Below are 19,613 nucleotides of genomic sequence, written 5' to 3' on the forward strand. Positions count from 1 at the left end.
TCGTTACAGGCTCGTACGTTGCTGTTCGTCTTTCTCTTCAGGTTTACTTGACGGCGAAAGAAAAAGCTTTTGTCTCTCAGATTCTACGTCCTCGACAGTTTCGCAGTTTATCTTCCAAACATCGTCATTTAAATACGCAACCGGCGCGGCCCGGTTATGCGGAATAAATCTCGGAGATCCTAAGAGAGACGAAAAGTCTTGGAGTTTAATTGAGTATATCTCATCCTTTTCCTACATCCGCTTTTCAGCCCGTAGCTGCTCTTTACTTCCGGCTTGATTAATTTAATTAATTCTTCAATCGCGTGAATAATTGCCATTATATGCGACAATTACTACTTCCTGCGAGTTGCATTGTCTCTCTTATCTTGAATCTTATATATATATATATATATATACGCAAATCTCTCTCAATAATTATTTATACGGTTTGTATAAAGATGCGTTTTTATAAAATTTTGACGGATAATTAAGAAATTAGTAAAAATATTAGATCTTTTTCATAGAGATATATAAGCAAATGCTAAAATTATCTAAAGTAGAGCATTTGTTCAAGACTTGTCTACGACCGCCAAACGGTATTTGAAATTGATATCAAAGGATAACCAGTTTATGCGAACGATAAATGGAACGAGGTTTCTACCATCATGCGTCTAGTATCACAGTCGCGATGCACATCATACTGGCAATCAATGGGTGCACACCACCGAGGATTATAACCGCATCCAAAATCATTAGGGGATCGGAAACTGATTAAGGGGAGAGGAGTTAAGCCCGGATCAAGCGTATGAAAGAGTCACGGTGGTCCCTCATTGTCGAGCCGAGCTATTCATTTGGCGCATTATCTGCTTGGTTCACGTGCGGTTGAGAGAGAGATACTCATTTATAATTTCGCGCCTGCTAGCGTCTCCGTTCTTCCAAAATCACACTCGTTCCTACTCGTTTGCATTAGTATTACATCTCTCAATTTCTTCTTCTGCCCCAGTTAAAATTGAGAGATTAAAAGAGAGAGTACGATCATGATAAAGTAATACATATAATATGGCTTATAAAAATATCGTGGTTTGCTGATAAGATGCTGTAATTATTCTCTGACAATGTATATATATGGTATATATTATAAATTAATATATATTAATCCCGAATATTTTAAGAAAAATTAATATATATGAGAAAAATTATATCTTTAAAAATCTTTAGATAAAGAAAAAGATTATCTTACTTAACATTAGAAATATTCTAAGACAATATTTTTATAGGCGATATTATATTATAACGCACTGGTTTAATTTCATAAGGGAGTCGAAACAGTGCTGATTTATAATTAGACAGAACGTCGTAATCCATGGGTGTATCGGGCATACCCGCGCCCGACAAAAACTGTTCCCAGCTATGAAATAACGCAGGGGTGAGATGATTTCTGAGGCAGCCCCGATTTCCTGGGACATATGCGCTGTAGAAACGGTGTTGAGTAATTGTTGCAATTTATCAAAACGATATGTCGAGACCGTATTAAGGGCGGTCAGCTGGCGCATAATCTTCGTAAGAGCGTCGAGGGATGATGGGCATTGACAAAGAAAAACCGGCAACCCTCTTGAGTATTTTTTTAAAAGTAACTTAATTTTAATAAGTAATTTTTCTTTAAGTATTAAATTTGTTTTTTTTTTTTTCTTTAAAAAAATCCCTTCTTGAAACATAAATGTGACATGGTGTGCGCATTTCAATTTAATATGTATATAGTCAGACGAATAAAATGAACCAATCGCGGCCTTGGGGAAGCGGGGGACAGAAGGGGAGGTGGATAAATGAGATAATATAATTTGTAATAATAAAATTAATCATTATAATTGTAATTTAATGTACAACTAATTATGACCAATGTAATTAATATATTATATTAATGATATTAATATAATATGACCTCTTATAATATCTAATACATTCGTTAGTTTTTAATAATCTTATTAATCGTATAATTATAACTATTAATCGTTTATCATTAAATTATACGTTGTTTCCCCAACGATTCCTTTTATCATTCTTTCTACAATTCTTCTTATAAAAAAAATTCATATGTAATTATCATAATAATTTAACTATTAGCGAAGATCTTTTTTTTTTAGAGATTGGTGTATTTTCAAGCATCATTTAACGATCCATATATTGGAAGGATAAAATAAATGATTAAAACGTACCGTCAGCCACTATAGTTAAATAACTATGAAAATAAGCGAATCTAACAAATTAATATATATGCAAAATATTTGTATTATTACAAACAGAATAGACAAATTAATCGCAAGGGAGTAGTATAAAATTATATGATTAACACACACAACTCCATTCGTTTCGCGAATGCACGCAATTGTCCCCCGGGGTAAAAGCAAAACATCAACATAAATATGTTCACGGACCTATTAAATTCTACGATTCAATAATCTTAAAATTACTGTCTCTCTTTAAAAGAACACTGTAACACCTCGCACATCTATGTTTTCTTTATCACCAAATACTAATCAAAATGTGTTATTGCGCATCAAAACTAGCGATTAATCCACCATTTAATTCTAAATGCTCGCCTTGCGGCTCCATACACAGGATCGGACTCGTTGGGAAAATTATTCGAGTTCAGTCTCTGAAAGGACGAATCGTCTCCGGTGTATAGAGGCCAAAGGAAAGGCGGAATGGGTAGGGCGCTGATTCGTGCAAGGCACCTACCCGAGGGGTGGATTTGTCAAAGTGACCGATCGTGACTCGGCCGTGCTATCAGCTGGCTATCATCCCGGCTTGCATTCAGGAAGGAAAGCAGAATGTATTCGAGTGGCTCTATATGGTCGCCTTGGGAATAGTCGCTTTCGAGGTTGCATGTACAGGGATGTTGTACAGCCTCCTCCCTTTGACTGTACGTGAAATCCTGTGTGGGTTGCGTACGAACACACACTCGCCTCGCTCTCTCCTGATTGTACATACGTGATACGCGTGCGTTATGCGAATCAGTCTGGTTTCGAGAGAACCGCGTTATATAAAGGTGCATTTCAAGGGTGCGATATCGCAGCATCGCCATGGCATCGATACTATTATTTGATTCTCCGATTTGTTTCAAGTACCGTATGTCGAAAATAAGTAGAATAGTTTGCATGTATGTAAAATTAGATTATTCAAATGCGTGTTATAATATCCGAGCTACTTGCGGTAACAATATTATACAACAGAATCCAGATTTTAAAAAATCAGCGATATCTCTATTTCTCTCTTTTTATATATTTTTATTTTTATTCGTAAAAGGAGTATTTTTATTATGATTATATTAATGTGATGGAAAATATATCTTACAAAAGTTGATATCTTCGAGATTTTACAAGTTAAATATTGGCGCAAATCATTTTTGTAAATTCCTTTCCTTTAACAAGAATTTATATAAAAGGCGACATATTGGACTACTGAAATGAGAGATTACATGTGTATCTGATGACTCGTAAATGGGCACATTTAATCGAGTGTGTAGCGTGAATACGCCTACGCGATATGCATACATTGCGCAGCAACCCACGATTCATGAAACGTATGTCAAAGGAAGGTTTTCAGGGATACGTTAGATATATGTATATATATATATATATATATAATGTTATGATTACAAGTCCGCATGCAATAGTAACGATTTAAATAACGATGCCGTCACAAACGATAGCTCGCTGCTCTACGCATGTGACTACGATCGTTGGCAATGTATGTACGTGACAATGCATCGTTCAAATATTACAGCGATCAAACTGAGCCGCGCGATCATTAGCGTTTCAAATTATTTATTTAACGAACCGTACACATGGTTGATGCGCGCGCTATTGAAAGTGTCATGTTACGAAGTGAACGCTGATAAACCAAACCGCGGACTCGAAATTGAAGTCTTTTTAAATTAATTCGAAATCCGTGTATTTCTGAAGCGCGCAACTATTTATATGAGCCGTATCCGATATATACACATCTATATCCGCCAGATTTGTCATATATTCGACGGTGATACGTAATCTCGATGGAACAAAAATCTGTCGCGCATGTATGTATGTATGTTTTTCATAGCAAGACCCCCTCTATGATTAAAACCGACGCGCGCGTCTCGCGAATGAGCAGATGGAATAAATGCGTCAGATAAATCGGGGTAGATTGCAAGAACCAAACAGGATTTGTGCTATTTCATGCGATTTATTTTTCGTCAGCGTTTCAATGGGCGCCGTTAATATCGTGAATTGAAATCATTTTGATTGCGTCGTTACGCATACTGTGCGTTTATACGCGTTCACGGAAAGCGCAGTGATGATAACTGGCGGTCACCGCCCTGAATATGCATGGCTAAAAAATCTGCACGTGCGAATCGATAATTGAATTCGCCATTCTCCGCGGCACCACAGGCGGAGAAGTGCAAAAAGGCGCAGTCGATTTTGCGTGATTTCTTTTTGTGCATGATTTTATCACTTTTACCGATTCGTATTGTACTCCGTTTCTCTTTGAAGAGAATGAAGAGCGTCCTTCATTTTTGCCAGAAATATCGATTGTGCGAAATATGAACCAATTCTATGATAAGCTCGAAGTTAAATTTTTCAAAAAGTCCAAACAGATTAATGCTGAACTTTCGTGTTTAATCATTCAAGCACTATTAATTAAATTCCTGCAATGAATATTAAATCTTTTTACTTCGTTTTCTATTTACGGATAAAATTATTTTTTAATAGAAATTTATAAAATTTCAAATATTATCGTGAGTTTAAATTTTGATTCTTCAAATATACGAGTAAGAATAACCTCCGCCCGGGAACTTTGTAGTTTATACGCGGTGAGGAGTTTAGGGTCGTTCGGAGGTAAGTTTTTCCTGGCGGGGTCATTTCTACGAGTTACGGGCGCGTAGTCTTGAAAATCTCGCTTAAGGGATTCGTTCGGGTTAGAATCGTAAACGGAGAATCCCTCGGCCGTATATAGAAACGAACCCTTGGAAACGTTAGGTAGATGTAGAGATAAGGGACAGAGGGGTGGCGCCGAGTCGATTCCTCCGTCTCACCATCCCCCCCCCCTCCCCCCGTCTGCCTGTCCTTCTTTGATTTATTTAATTTTGTTCCTCGATTTGTAGGAGATTGCGCGCATCGATACCATTTTGTCGATAAAAGTGCGCCGATAAGTCGACTACCGCACGACGGTGCATGCGGAAATCCGATATACGTTACAGAATCAATCATACTTCTAAAATTACCGTTCGCCATGAAGTTTCGCGTTCCGATGTGGAAAACAAATATCGCTATTCAATTTTGCACAGCCGATGCTGTTAAATTGTATGTATGGAAAGCGTATGACTTCCATGAAAAATAGCTAGACAGAAGTGGTTGACTGAGGATTGACTCCGTCTCTCTTTCTGTTTAATGTCGTCTGTCATAGTTTGCAGAATTTAACGCCTGTCTCGTTGCCGCTGCAAGTGACGCGTCTCATTTAGACATTGAAAATTTTGCCAGGTAAAACGGATAAATATAAGGTTTCATTAAAATTATAATAATTTATATTTGCCTTGCAATTGTATGATATTTAATTCGTCGTATTTTTATTTTGGCGTATATTGATATCTGATTTTAGCGTATTTTATAATAGAAGAAAGATAATTTTTAGTGCGACAGTAATTTGCGCTTTCTGCCATCGGACATCAACGACAAGCTTGTGTTTTCGACCGATCGGATTTTACTGAACGAGAACTGACAGGACGAGTTCTCGATCCTCGTCTATAGTCAAGCGAAAAACAATGACGTGCTCCGATATGACATATAATTCAATGACCGGCGCAGCTAACGCGATTTTTTAAGCGCGAGACTTGTCCGAATCAAGAGCGCGAGATTTAGCAATTAAATCCCGCGATCACCGTACGTGGAAAAGAAGCTCCTACTCGCCCGAATATTTATACATGAAATGGTTCACCTTTAATTACATTGGCGCTAACCGGAAAGATGAACGGCCGGAGATTCAGCCGCGTTTATTTCACATTCGTGTCATAAACAATTCACGCGTCAATTCGCGATATCTCACAAGCACGATCTCGCGATAACGAGATTACCGCGATCAAACTGAAAACTCGAAACGTGCCAAACGGATACGGTCCTACGAAGAGAATGTCCGTCTCATGCAATTTTAAAAAGCGATAATATTCGAAGCGGGCCAATCGTTCCATTACGCATCGTGTTGGCGCGGATCGATGAAAACTTACTCTTCTCTCTCTCTCTCTCTCTCTCTCTCTCTCTCTCTCTCTCTCTCTCTCTCTCTCTCTGTCTCGAGAAGTTTCTCGCGATTTTTTCCAAACAATGGATCGTTGCGATCCGTTTTCATTCTAATCGGTTAGTTTTTAACCACGTACGATCTCCCCAAGCGAGAACAGCGAGGGAAAAAAAGCTCCGACGACGTAGACACCAACTAATTCGGACCACGTCGGCCGGAGTTTCACTTTTAATTAATTGAATTCCATAATCTAATCTGGCTTCCGCACGACCGTTTATAGCGTAGCGACTTTCCTGCCCCCCCCCCCTCCCCCCTTTCGATCCCACCTCGGTCGAAACTCGCACGTTCGCAAATGAACTACGCGTACATACATGGTACCGCGGGGAAGAGGGGGCGATGCATTCAAATGGCGTCCGTCAATAAGCCGAGCCAGTCGATTTTCCATCCCGATAAGGTCGTGATAAAAGGGACCCTCGGATCGTTCACACACACACACACACACACACACACATAGATATGACCGTCCGGGGATCTCTTTCGTCGATCATCCGTGTTTTATCAGGCCGGAATTATGCCACCCTTTTATATTCCCGATAGGTATTCTCGGACGACTTGGTCCAATCGAGAGAGCGTGGCCGAGGATCCATGCGCGAATGCAGATAGAAGGAGGAAAATCTATTCCGTAGGAATATATATCGAGGGCCGATCGAGGCCATCATCTCCCACCCATCCATATGTCCGACGACGACGACAACTACGACGATTCGTCGGTCCCTTCGAGGATCCGAAGAGCGATTCCGGAGGGCGCGAGAGACCGCCATAGGATTCCGGGCACGTAAGCTTTTCCTATTTATCGCACCTTTTTCGGCCGGCCGGCTTCGCTTAAATCATTGCGCATCCCCTTATTGAATAGGATGAACGAGATGCATGGTTTACAGTCGTCCGCCGCCGCCGCCGCCGCCGCCATTCCCGACGAAGAGCGTCGGCCTCTTCTTCGTCCTTCTTCGCTGACAACCGTGAATAAAGTTTCCAATATCCCATTCGATCGGACGCCCATCGCGCTCGCGGAAGGAGGCCGAGAGAAAAGTCCGGAAAGACTTTTTCTCCTTCCGGCGATGTTCTTCCGCGCGGCTCTAAAAGCTCTAACCTGCCGGAACGTCTCGCTCCTTTTGAAAGAAAAGCGAAGAAGGAATCGGAAAAAGCTCGAGCGGAAATCGCAGTCAGGTAAAATAAAAGACATTTTTTACGTTCGAAATAAGATTCGATGATAAGTAATGTCAATCAATTAATTAATAATAAAAAAGAAAGAGAGAGAGGGGGAGAAAGAGGAAGACAATACACGCTATTGTCTATACAATATCGTTCACTCAGTTATCGTATACGCGGTCCGCACTATCGCTCGATCGAGTTTCTCAATTAGAAATAAGGATAATTACGTCGGCAATTTCCGCGATACATGTATGCCTTCGTGCATAGTTCGATGACGGGGTACAGAGAGAAGACAATGGATCGCCTCGCGCCATTCCGATATCAAGTCGATGCGATTGTATGGGTAACGTAACATCGAAATAGTGCACCGGAGACTATTTCAAGAGAGATAGATTCTTCGCAAGTAGAATCTAGCGCGTTTTAATATTAGTTCTGCCCAGTTAGTTGGACGTTATCCATATCTTCGACAGCACACAAACGAGAATATTTACCCGAATAACAGTCAAAATTCATTTTCTTGGCACATAAGATAGGATGAAGCTATCGAACCGATCATATTTCGCAAACTTCCGTCATCCCATATTTATAAACGATACTTGGCAGCACGATTTTCATTTGGTGCGAAAGACGTATGCAATACTAATGTTATATAACAAAGCAATATGCATTTAATTTTCTATTATTTCAATTATTAAAGTCGTGATTTTTTTCAACTTAAGATTCTAAATAAATTTGTACTGCTTTTCTTTGAAAATAAAAAAATTATACACTTGTGATATCTTTCTATTTATTCTTTATTTATTTACTGTGATAATATATTTTATTCTTAAATTAAAATATAACAAATATTTTATTAAATAATTAAAAATTAAAACGAAACATTAAAAAATTTATATAAAAGTTTATAGATAGAGAAGAAAAATTTTATCAAAAATTCAACCAGAGATTTTTATATAAAGTAATTGAAATTTTCAAAGTTGCACAAACTTTAAATAATAATAACTAAATTTTAATTAAAGAGAGATTGACTGATGAGTTAATAGAAAAAAAAATTGTCAAAAAAAGCTAAATTAAAAGAAAACAGTAATTTACATTTTTTATGTGTAATTAAATAAAAGTTAAAGGCTTTTCAAGAATAGCAATAAATGTTTTAGTAATCGATCCAAGTATAGATGATAGTAGAATAAAACGCATCGCAATTGCGTTTTCTATATTTCGTTTTTATACAAGTTGAAGAAATTAACTTTCTTATAATATATCACAGTATTTTCTTCGGACTGATGGTGCAACGGAAGGTTAATTTGGCCGAGTTAAAGCTCGCTTGACCGGTGACCTTACGCAGTCAAATATGCGTCTCGCATCGGGAATCGTGAGGGCCGCCGACGCGTCGCGAGAGGTCGAACCTTGGGATTCGCCGGTCAACCGTGCGAAAGAGGGTAAAAGGGATCCTCCATGCCCGGTCGGGCAGTCCTTTTTGCCCGACGAGGTACGAAAACCTAAAAGGGTTGCTATTTTTTCTCCCCTCCTTGGCCAAGGAAGTCGGTGGAAAATTCTTTGAAAGCGGCCGGTGCCGCGGATTACTTTGCGCTGCAGCCGCGGAGAGACCGAAGAGAGGGGCTGTGATCAAAGGATACGATCGAGGTAATATCCGATTCAGGTGTTAATGAAGGGAGTTCAAAGGAGACTCTCTCTCTCTCTCTCTCTCTCTCTCTCTTTCTCGTCAATGGGCCGCGCGACAAATAAAAAAGGGCTATCGACGCGCCTCTCGAAGGAACCGACCGACGGTGATGGCGAGTTGAAGAAGTCGCAGGATTTCTTTTGACTATATATTATATATATATATATATATATATATATATATATATATATATATCTTTCTCCTTGGCAGATAAAACGTAAATACGATGCAACGGGTGTCTCGGGGACGATCGAAAGCATTTTCGACCTCCATTCTCTCTCGGCGCGCCGCGGTCTCTTCTACCGTAACATAAATATCTTCACGAGTAATTTCTACAGTTTCTACGATGTGACGTAAACCGCGAGTTTATTTCCGCCCCTTTTGTTAGTTCGAGTGTTTTCAACTTGTAAACGTCTCTTCCTTTTCCCGTCTCTCCCTATCGCGGTCCTCTTCATTTCTCCTCTATCTTCATCGCTCTTTCTTTCCTTCTGACGGAAACACATGGTAATTCTGGAGAGAGCTTTGCACAATTAAACTTCACGTCATGATTCCGCCCTCGCGTGCTTATCGTAACCGGACAATGCGGAAGGTGGTAAGCGGGACGTGCTTGGAAAAGGACGGTGGAACAATTAAGACTAATTGCAATGTAGTACAACGGTCAGACGTTTTAGTAGCACGCTAGTTAGGGTGTTATTAATTCCACGTAAGAGTTCGAAGTTCAGTCAATTCCGATTCATCCGTTACGTTTGAAAAAACTGTGAGAAATACTTCCACTGACTTGTATTTTCGCTATATTTTTAACGCTGACAATGAATAGAACGCTATTTGATTCTGATTATTGTTAGTATAAAAATCAAGTATTGATATAAATCGAAAATTAGAAAAATATATGTGAAAATATTGGCTACATATTAAAAAGATTGCGAAATTCAAAACACATTCTTGATTCATTAAGAACCGATTAAAGATATATTGTATGTCATGCGTTTCACTTTACGACAAAAATAGTGCTGACTTTCATTCCAGAGGCGCCGTTTGTTTTAGATTCGTGTCCGTTCTTTATTCGAAGCATCGTGCTATATATGAGATTAAATTGTCTCGTAAGATTTTCGCCTCGTTATAGAGTGCCATACATGTCATCCATCCATGCGAGTTTATTTTTAATGAAACAATTGCGCCAATTAGAGAGGCTCTCTGCACGTTTGGAAGTGTTACGTGATTGTATGATACGTTGGTCTTTAATATCAAATATATAAAACAAGCTTTGGATGTTACGGAATAAAATTAATAAAAAGGAATATTGATATAAAAGTATATATATATATATATATATATATATATTTATAAATAAATTATATCTTTTGTGATCATCTTTTATGAATAAGTATTTTTCTTTTCCAATGGATTAATGCATTGATTATAAAATTGCAATATTCTATGCTATCGTAGCATTCAATATTCATAATTTCACGTTTAGTATGCACGTAATATTCTTAATATACACATAGTATTTAATAATTATTTCATATTTAATATACACGTAATATTACATGTAGTATACAAGATTACTGATCGCAATATAAAATTTAATTAATTACCGATCAGAATTTACGAGATGAACTGTTTGTTCCGCGCTATAGCAAGTTAGTATCTCAGTTTCACGACGGTTCGTTTGTTAACCATAGCCCTAGGATGATTCACATGTGAAACGGGCTCTGCGGTATAAGAAACACGTGCAACGCATAACGCATGTCGTTACGCCGGCACTCCTCGTCCGGTCGCCGAGAATGTAAAAGCACAAACGACTTTTAGTATCTAAATCCAGGCATGATTGGATACGAGTTTACGATCGCGGCTGTTTCGTCGTTAAAGCAGTTATAGTCATTAGCTGCCGTGTCATTGGCAACGTAGAATCAGAACTGTATGCATCTTGCGCCGTGCCATCGCGCGTATGAATAACAAAACGGACTAACAATAACGTTGCGCGCATCCGCCTTTGGAATTATAATTAACCGCAAATCACTTCTCTCGCTCCGCAGAACATATAACTTTCATATAACTTTCTTGGTGCGTAAAATTTGATCGGTTTACGTGTCTCTATAATTACGATAAAAGTAATAATAATTTATTAAGCACTCTCAAAGTTACGCAACGCGTCTGGATCGTTTCTGCTCGTACTCTCTACATCGAATCTTCGCAACTTCCATTATACCATAATTAGACACTGTTTACGACAAAAGTTTATAATCAAATAAAACTTAAAAATTAAAAAATTAAAAGTTATAATTCTAAGACGATGATTTTAGGTATAGTTTGAGAAGGTGAACTTTTATTTCTATTTAAACATAGTTATGTCAAAAGGTATTCGTTGGAAGATCGAAAGATATTAATTAATTAATTAAGAAAATATAGCAGCTTATATAATTATAATTTAACATTGAAAATTTGATCTATTAATATATTATCGCAAAAATGAGTAATGTGTAATAAAAAAATATTATGTGTTATTAGCAGAGAAGATAGTAGTGCTTCGTGGGAGTTCTTCAGAGAACATTTCTATGCAGATGGGGTCTGGCAGGCACGACGGTTGTCGAGACAATTAAGGCATTTTTCGGTAATTAACCAGGCACGTCTGCCACCGGCCGCGACCGCCGTCCGTGCGTCAAATGAGACGCCCTATTTTTTCTCTTATTCGAAACTCGTGCGCGACCCAGTCAGACAGATTTCGAGATCCGTTTTGCGTTCATCGTACGAAAATAATATCCTATATTAAATTTTCTAAGGGCAACCGTTTCTCAGATGGTGTCTTTCAGAAGACAAATAATTTCTTGCAGATTTCATATGAAGATAAAAAGATATATAAAAAAAAAATAAAAAAAAAAAACTTTAAATTACCATAAGTAATACTTATTATTATATTTTTGTCATTGTTGTTATTATTCTTATTTACGATTAATTTATTTTTAATATATAAGGTCAAAAAGATTATATTATATTTCTATAAAGTTTTAAAGGATTCCGCGATGAAATTAAAATAAGAAATGTTTCTACAGCATCTACGAAGTAAGAACAAGCACGTTTGACGATATTTCATTGCTCTGTCGCATTAGACAACGACGTAGACAGCGACAAACGTTGACAATGCGTGCCAGCAACGCCTCGGTAGCACGTGCCGGAATGAGGACCGCTACTTCATTAGTTCTGTCACATTGCTATTCGTCAGAATTTTATTTGTCGTGTTCTGTTATTCTAGTTCTTATCCTTTTCCCGAGATACAGAAAACAATTGAGGAGTCGTCATGACTGATTTAGAGGCGCGCGTACAATGTTGCACTCTCGGTCCGATGTGGGCGTGACGTTACTTTATGGTCTTAGTCGAACAGGCTGATTTCAGAACAGGTTACTGTCTTAGCGCGTCTATAATTTGTAAGATAAGGGAAACTTATATATGTGCTATTATACATATCACCGACACGCTAACGTTCTAGTTTCACGAACGCTTCTAGAATCACAAAACATAATAAAATAATTTTTTTTCTTTGTAAGAAAGCGAAATCTTTTTACAGATTTTAAAAATATTTACTTCATAAATTAATCGTAAAAAGTTGTAAAAAACACGTCAGAAATTCTATCATAAAATGTCATAATAATTTGCATGTTACTTTGTGCGTTAAAAATATCTTAATATTTCCTCAATTAAACTTTAATGATGCATATAATTATGCAAAATTGACACGATTAAATTGCACTAGCGTGAAAATATTACGCGACTAGTTTAGCACGCATCGGAGCGTTATGTAAGAACGTTAACCGATTTTGCGATTGTGCCTATACTTTTTGAAATGCAGACGCATCCCTCGTGCGAACGCATCTGCGCGGCACGCGTCACTGCATGGTTCGGTACTGATTTAAGAATATCGGCCATTGCTGAAACTGATGAGCGATAAGAGATTATAGACGCACGTGGCTCGCGGAGGTCTGCCGCCTCTGACAGAAACACGTGGCTTATGTCATCGGATGTAGAGGGAAATAGAAAAGATTATATATAGGGCGGTAAAGAGAGAGATCGTTGCGCTCTTATCGCTAACCGATGCCGTAGGGATTGCATTGGATTTAACGAGGGTCTGGAGATGATTCGATTAAAGCTTTCTTTTTTTGCAATGCCAGAGAGAGAGAGAGAGAGGGAGAGAGAGAGAGAGAAAGAACGCAAGTGACGGCTAAAGTTTTTACGTAACTGTAATGCACCATATATAACTTATAATAATTTTTGTAAAAAGTAACATGTAGGTAACAGTTTTAGAGATAAAAATAAAAATTCTGGATCACATAATTCTAATCAATATTTCTACACATAGAGAAATTAGAAAAGACATACCCACACATATATATAAAGCTCCTTTACCTTTTTGTTCTGGCAAATCTTATCGATAATTAAATAACGTAAACGACAGATGCCGCAAATAAAGATACAGATAATATAAAAGAGAGAGATATAATTTTACAACGATAAACCCTAAGCTTAAAACGCGAGACAACTCGCTACTTTTTTCTGATTTCACGTACGCGGCAGTTAACGAAAGCTGTTATCCTTATAATTAGCGCGCACGACTCTATCACCACAGTGGGAAAGAGACGGCGTTGTGGTTAATGAGTGATCATTTGCGAGGTCACGTGCGATGCGCGACGGTGAAGAGCGGAGCGAAACGGTAAAAAGACGACGAGAGCGCGCTCACTGTCGGATAGATAAGAGTGGCTCTTCTCCTGCTTCACCTGGCTCCTTCTCCCTCTCCCCCTTTCTCAGGATTCTCGTAACGCGGTGCTCCGTTGAAAAACGAGAGTGTTTATCAGAGTGCGTTTAGCGTAATCTCACCTCCCGAGGCACTCGCGTAATTAGGGTCGCCTCCATGCTCCCTCCTTTTCCTTCTTTCTTAAAACACAATGTTCATCACGCACGCGACACGAAAATACATATTGCACGTGATCGTCTGCGCACATTCCACGCCAGTCTTGGTAATTTCTATCTTTCGTTATGCCTCCCGCTCTCTCTCTCTCTCTCTCTCTTTACATCACTCCCTATTCGATCCAAACTCCAATTTAGATTGAAGAAGAAGATAGAACGAGGTCCAGCGGGAAACTCTCTTCTTTTCGAGCGCGAAGGACTCTATCTCCCGCAGAGAGATTTGTCCTTTTATATTTCGATTGTCTTTTAACCAGAGAGATAAATAAAAAATCATACGCTGCACGTTTTTAAAATAAAATGTACAAAAATTCTTGGATATTTTTTTAATAGCATATATTTTTCGTGTGTATCTTGAATCATCAAGTTAATATTTGCATGAAAAAAAAATAAAGAAAAAAATAGAAATATTTAACAAAAAATACATTTAAATAAAAAAATAACGGTTTGCCCTAGCTGTAAGCTAGGTTTTTAGAAAATCTTTGTGATTTTAGCGGGGGTATTTTCGTATTGTAAAGAAGAGGACCATCGTTAAGCTAACGAGCACGTTTGTTTCAACGCACGTTCCATTCCCCGGGGAATACCGGCGAGTTTGAAAATTATCAAACTGATAATGAGCACAGCACGGGCACGGATTATCGCATGATTTACGGCAAAATACCAATTTCCTCTATATAGAATTACCGCGGGTGGGTATAGAATTTCTAGGGTTCGGCACCACTCGGTGGGGCGGACGGTGATGTTTGTTACGTTTCCATTGGAAAAACGGGCATTGATCGATGTGCTGCGCGCCCTACATTTTTTGTATCAGTTGCTTTTTAATTGTTCCGACTTCCTCCAATTGCAGTTTGATTAATACCGCTATACTTTTACGTACGCAGTCGTTTATTTAGTCGCCCCATTTTTTTTTATCGCGCTGCTGCACTTTCGTCCGTTATTTTTCTCGCATTCTTCCCGATCCGCACCGTGTAATCCAATCAACGAAGAGGTCGCAATTATGCAACAATTTCTCATATACATGCAATTAGCTCGCGCCGTTTGGGCGAATCGTGAATTTTTGTTTCAATTCTGTTCGATACGACAACAAACATCGCGATAGTAGCGTGATACAATGACAAGTATTGTTGCAATATTTCTCTGAGATAACTGACGCGACTAATTAATATTATTTGAATAAAAATGATATAAAAACAATAATATTATTGTGTGTATGTGTGTTCAATTAATAATATGACATTGTAAGATATTAATTATAAATTTATTTACTGTTGAGAGAGAATTAAAAAGGTTTGCTAAGACAAAATAAAAAATTATTTTAGTAAAAAATTGTTTTTCAAACAACTTCAAATATATTTTCACGAAGGCTTTGTTTCAAGTTATTAAAGAGTGATATATCAGTCAGCGAAATAATTAAATATCGAATGTGAAATTTTTGCTAGTGCAAACTTAGGGTTACGGATGCGCTTTGAGTGACACTTTTCCCAACTTCCATATAGAAATGGGCGTTTAATCCGAGGCGTGAACGAGGCTCCACGCGGCGCGCATCTGCATTAAACATCGGGCGGGGGATGTCCGAGTAGCGGCTCCTGCTGACGATACATCGAAAATGCGTTTTCCATTATCCGCTCGCGAGAGCAAATCGCGTCGGTCGGGCTCGTGAAAAACGACGCTCGCCGAATACGATCGTCCTCGCACCGACACGCCGGGACGGAGGTCAATTTCCAATCGCCATTTTTTTTCCTTTTTTTTTAATGGATAATCCCGAACAAACCAATTCCACCGTACCCTACTATCGCGACGTATGTAGACGCACGTATCACACGCGATTTTCGAGCTTACGCTCGGCTACATGCCGGTACCAGATGGATTTTCACGGATCGCCGCACCATTTTCGGACGCTCATTCGTTTATTGCCTAGGTAACTACTGCATGATGGACGGGCACGAATGCAGATGACAGAAATGAAAGTGATCGCCCGATCCGGGTGGGGTTCCTTCCCCCCTCCTAACCAAACGCGCTCGGTAAGACTGATACATATATACAAGTTTAGATGCCAAATATAACTCTATCGTCGAACATTCACAAATATAGTTTTCCATTCCACTGATTGCGAAAGCGCTTCACTCATCGCGATTATAAATATCATATTTTATTAAACCGGATGTTTCGAATATTTCGATCAGATATGGAATTTTAAAATTGATTCTAAAACCAAGTCCAAAGCTTGCACAGTTTCCGCTGCTAATGATATCGATATCGTATAAAAATATTTATACATAGCATAAATATCAGTTTCAGAAAAACGATTCGGGGGTATTGGATGAGATCGCGATTTTCGTTGATCCGTTAAATGATAAACTCGCATAGCCCGCGAGCCAATTAATAGATATTTAAACGTGGTTCATATCGGGCAACTAACCCGCGAGCTAATTGGCGCTGAATGGAGTGAATAGCAAAGTGTAATTTTTTTATCGACCTCTCGATAAAACTCGCGCGCCACGAGCGTGCATCCGAACGACCAAGGGATCGTAAAGTCAGATGATTACACGCGTAAAAGTCCATCCGCACATTATTCATCCAAGTGCGATGCACTTTTATTTATGCGCCGTCGATTTCGACGCGCCCGTTCATTCCGTTCGATTCATTCCCCATCGCCCACGTTATGCGCTTCTAAATGTGGCGCCTATTTTCAAAACACCATCCGGATTAGCCGTTTCGCTATGCCCCGCACAAAGCAAAAGTTTCCCCCAGCCCTCTTTTCTTCCTCGGGTAAATGCGGGGACGTGACAAGCCAGGTGGTATGTCATCGCGATCACGGCGGCCCTGGTTTTTTGTCACGCTAATACGCATACCTGACGAGCCACAATGCCCCTCGGTTATTTCGTTACCGAACGCATGCTTCCCGTTGCACAGCGACAGCCCCCGACGGTAACTGTATATCTATACGATTGAGTGTTACAGCGTCGAATTCGAAACTACCCTTATTCCCGCTTTGCCCGAGAAGTACAATGACGAAGAAAGAAAAATGTTGAGGGGACGCGGCTAGTTTTAAGAGGATCGATTGACAAGTAATATAATAGTGCGTTACGTAATAGTAATATTCTCTCATAAATCATATCTGAGCTCGGCAAGAATAGAATAACGTTGCTCCGCCTGGTGCAAAATAATAATTCCGGAAGTAGAGCCGTTGTGTGTAACTGTATGGAATGCTCGACCTGTTTTTTTCCCATCAACTAATATTTCTCGCATTATGTCGAGGGCGTGATATGAAATATTGAAATTAAAGATTTTCTTTCACGCGGAGATGACGTTGCATATCGAGCGACATGCGAGAGAGACTTTTCGCTGAAAAGTTATAAGCTCGATGTAAGAGTCAATCAATACGACATTGAAGTATAGATCGAGGAAAACAAATCTGATTGATATGCGTTTGACATGCTTCCAGGAAAAATGCAATATTTGATCAACAAATTCTTATATAGGGTGTGGCACGCGATATCTCGGTCGTTTTTTTCCTTCTCACAATTTTCGTAAAAGAAAAATACGAACCAGGGCCACCGTCGTAGACCGTTCTAGCCGGATCATAATGCATTTCCCGAGGAAGGAATTTCGTGGGTGGGCCGCACAGGGTTGAATGCAGATAAGGGCGGGCGTGCCACTTAAAAATCCCATTAAAACGATCGACGCACTCGAGTATAACCCAGCGATCCCGACGAGAGAGAAGTCCGCTTGATGCCGACCAGGCTACCCGAGCTGTATACGTGTGTGTGTGTGTATATATGTATGTGTGCGCGTACATGCGTTCCATATCCCACAAGGATACTTTTCGTACATAAAACAGACCCTCCCGCCAAGCCTTTTCTTGTTTAACGATATTACCCACGGCGCGGCACTTCATCCGCCAAATTTATGAACACCTCTCCGTCCAGTTTACTTAAAAAAAAGAAAAAAAAAAGAAAAGGAAAAAAAAGGATATTCATCCGTGAAGGACCGCGGGTCATCGTCCCGTCTCATTTTTCATACAGCGTAACTCGAGGCTTTATATTCAGAGTGGCAAGATGGAAAATATTTTCTAGGATACGAGGGAGAATGCGCCCTAGAAGCGGCCGTTTACACAAATCGGTAGGGCTTCGCGAGAAGACACTAGTTCATTCGAGCTTGTAGCTAGCATAAGATGAAGATGAAATATGGCGTCTTATATATACATATATAGATATGCGCGCACATAGCATATGCGCACGGCGATGAGCAGTTGTATGTGCAGCGGAGATAATATAGAGGGGTTGCGAAATTTTCCCCTGTATTGTCGCGAACCCTACACCTCGGGGCCTAGACATATTTCAAGATTTGTTATCTTTTGTGTCACGCGCGATCTATAGGACCGACGATCCTCGGGCTTTACACGAAGAATATAACGATGTTAAGTGTAGCCGCGAGCTCCCTTCCAATATCTCAATTCGTTGTCATTGCAGTCTGAATTTCGTACGCGTGTGTTTTCGCTGCCAGAATTAACAACGATATTTTTCGACACCTTAAAGATGGTAAATACTTAAAAAGGCAATGTTATTCCATACGGTATGAAAATGTTGACGACAATATATCCGCAAAAATATGAGATTTTTTTAAAGATTCTTATTCGGTAAAATGATTGACGTTCTAATATGGAAATGTCTCCCAGAGCAGAACAGAAGTTATATTCGATTTGACAAATAGAGTTTGGTTTCTGAGAGCTACAGGTGAATAATAATAACGGAAAGCTGAATATTCAAGCAGAAAATCAGAGATAGACTGGCGACAAATTTCAACTCGCGAAAATCTTGAAATATTTATTTTGACTTGAAATATTTATTTTTACTTGGTATTCTTGTATATCTTCCTGAGATTATCTTCTTATATTTGAAATAAAGAAGTTGTTTTTCTACGATATATAATAAATGGTACGAGTGTCAAAATTTAAAAGTACGCATTACACATAATATTTTTTCTTACTTTCTTAAAGAATATAACCAGACGGCTCTTAAAAATAATGATACAGGGCACAATTAAGTGTCGAGACGACATTTTGCAAAGCTTCATCGTCACGGATTTACTGTAATTCCCCTAAATACCTAGCTTTCGTGTCCGGAAGGAGAATCTTCCTTTCTCGCGACATTAATGTTCAAGCTTCATGACTCTGCATCATTTCAAAAATGATATAAGCCTCTTTTATGCCGCATTCCTGACTTTAGCCTATTAAGTAGATTCTCAAACCGATAATCAATGTTCTATTTCAACGATGTTTAAATGATGTTTAATGATTTAATGTTCAATGTTAAATGGATTAATGAATAAATGATGCACGTCATTAAAAGGATAAATTAAAGTAGCATTCGAGAGAAAATGTGTGGCTTGTAATTGCTCTCAGACGAACATGCATAACATTTTCGTATAAATGCATCTGTATACGAGACATCCGTCTGATTTCGCGCGAGACGATGTGCATATCTTCTATAGCTGGCACAAAAACGAGTGAGCGAACCATCGATGC

General features: G+C 39.0%; 1 protein-coding gene across 4 annotated transcripts in view; it reads right to left on the reverse strand.

Moving 5' to 3' along the window:
• The window catches only part of Ten-m (teneurin transmembrane protein Ten-m), a 525,552-nt gene that overhangs the window by 172,150 nt on the left and 333,789 nt on the right, over positions 1-19,613 (reverse strand). The gene's annotated exons all lie outside the window — the stretch shown is intronic.

Source organism: Polyergus mexicanus, unplaced genomic scaffold (assembly GCF_030449975.1).
Source record: "Polyergus mexicanus isolate NDT 795.1 unplaced genomic scaffold, iyPolMexi1.0 SCAF_12, whole genome shotgun sequence".
Taxonomy (NCBI): domain Eukaryota; kingdom Metazoa; phylum Arthropoda; class Insecta; order Hymenoptera; family Formicidae; genus Polyergus; species Polyergus mexicanus.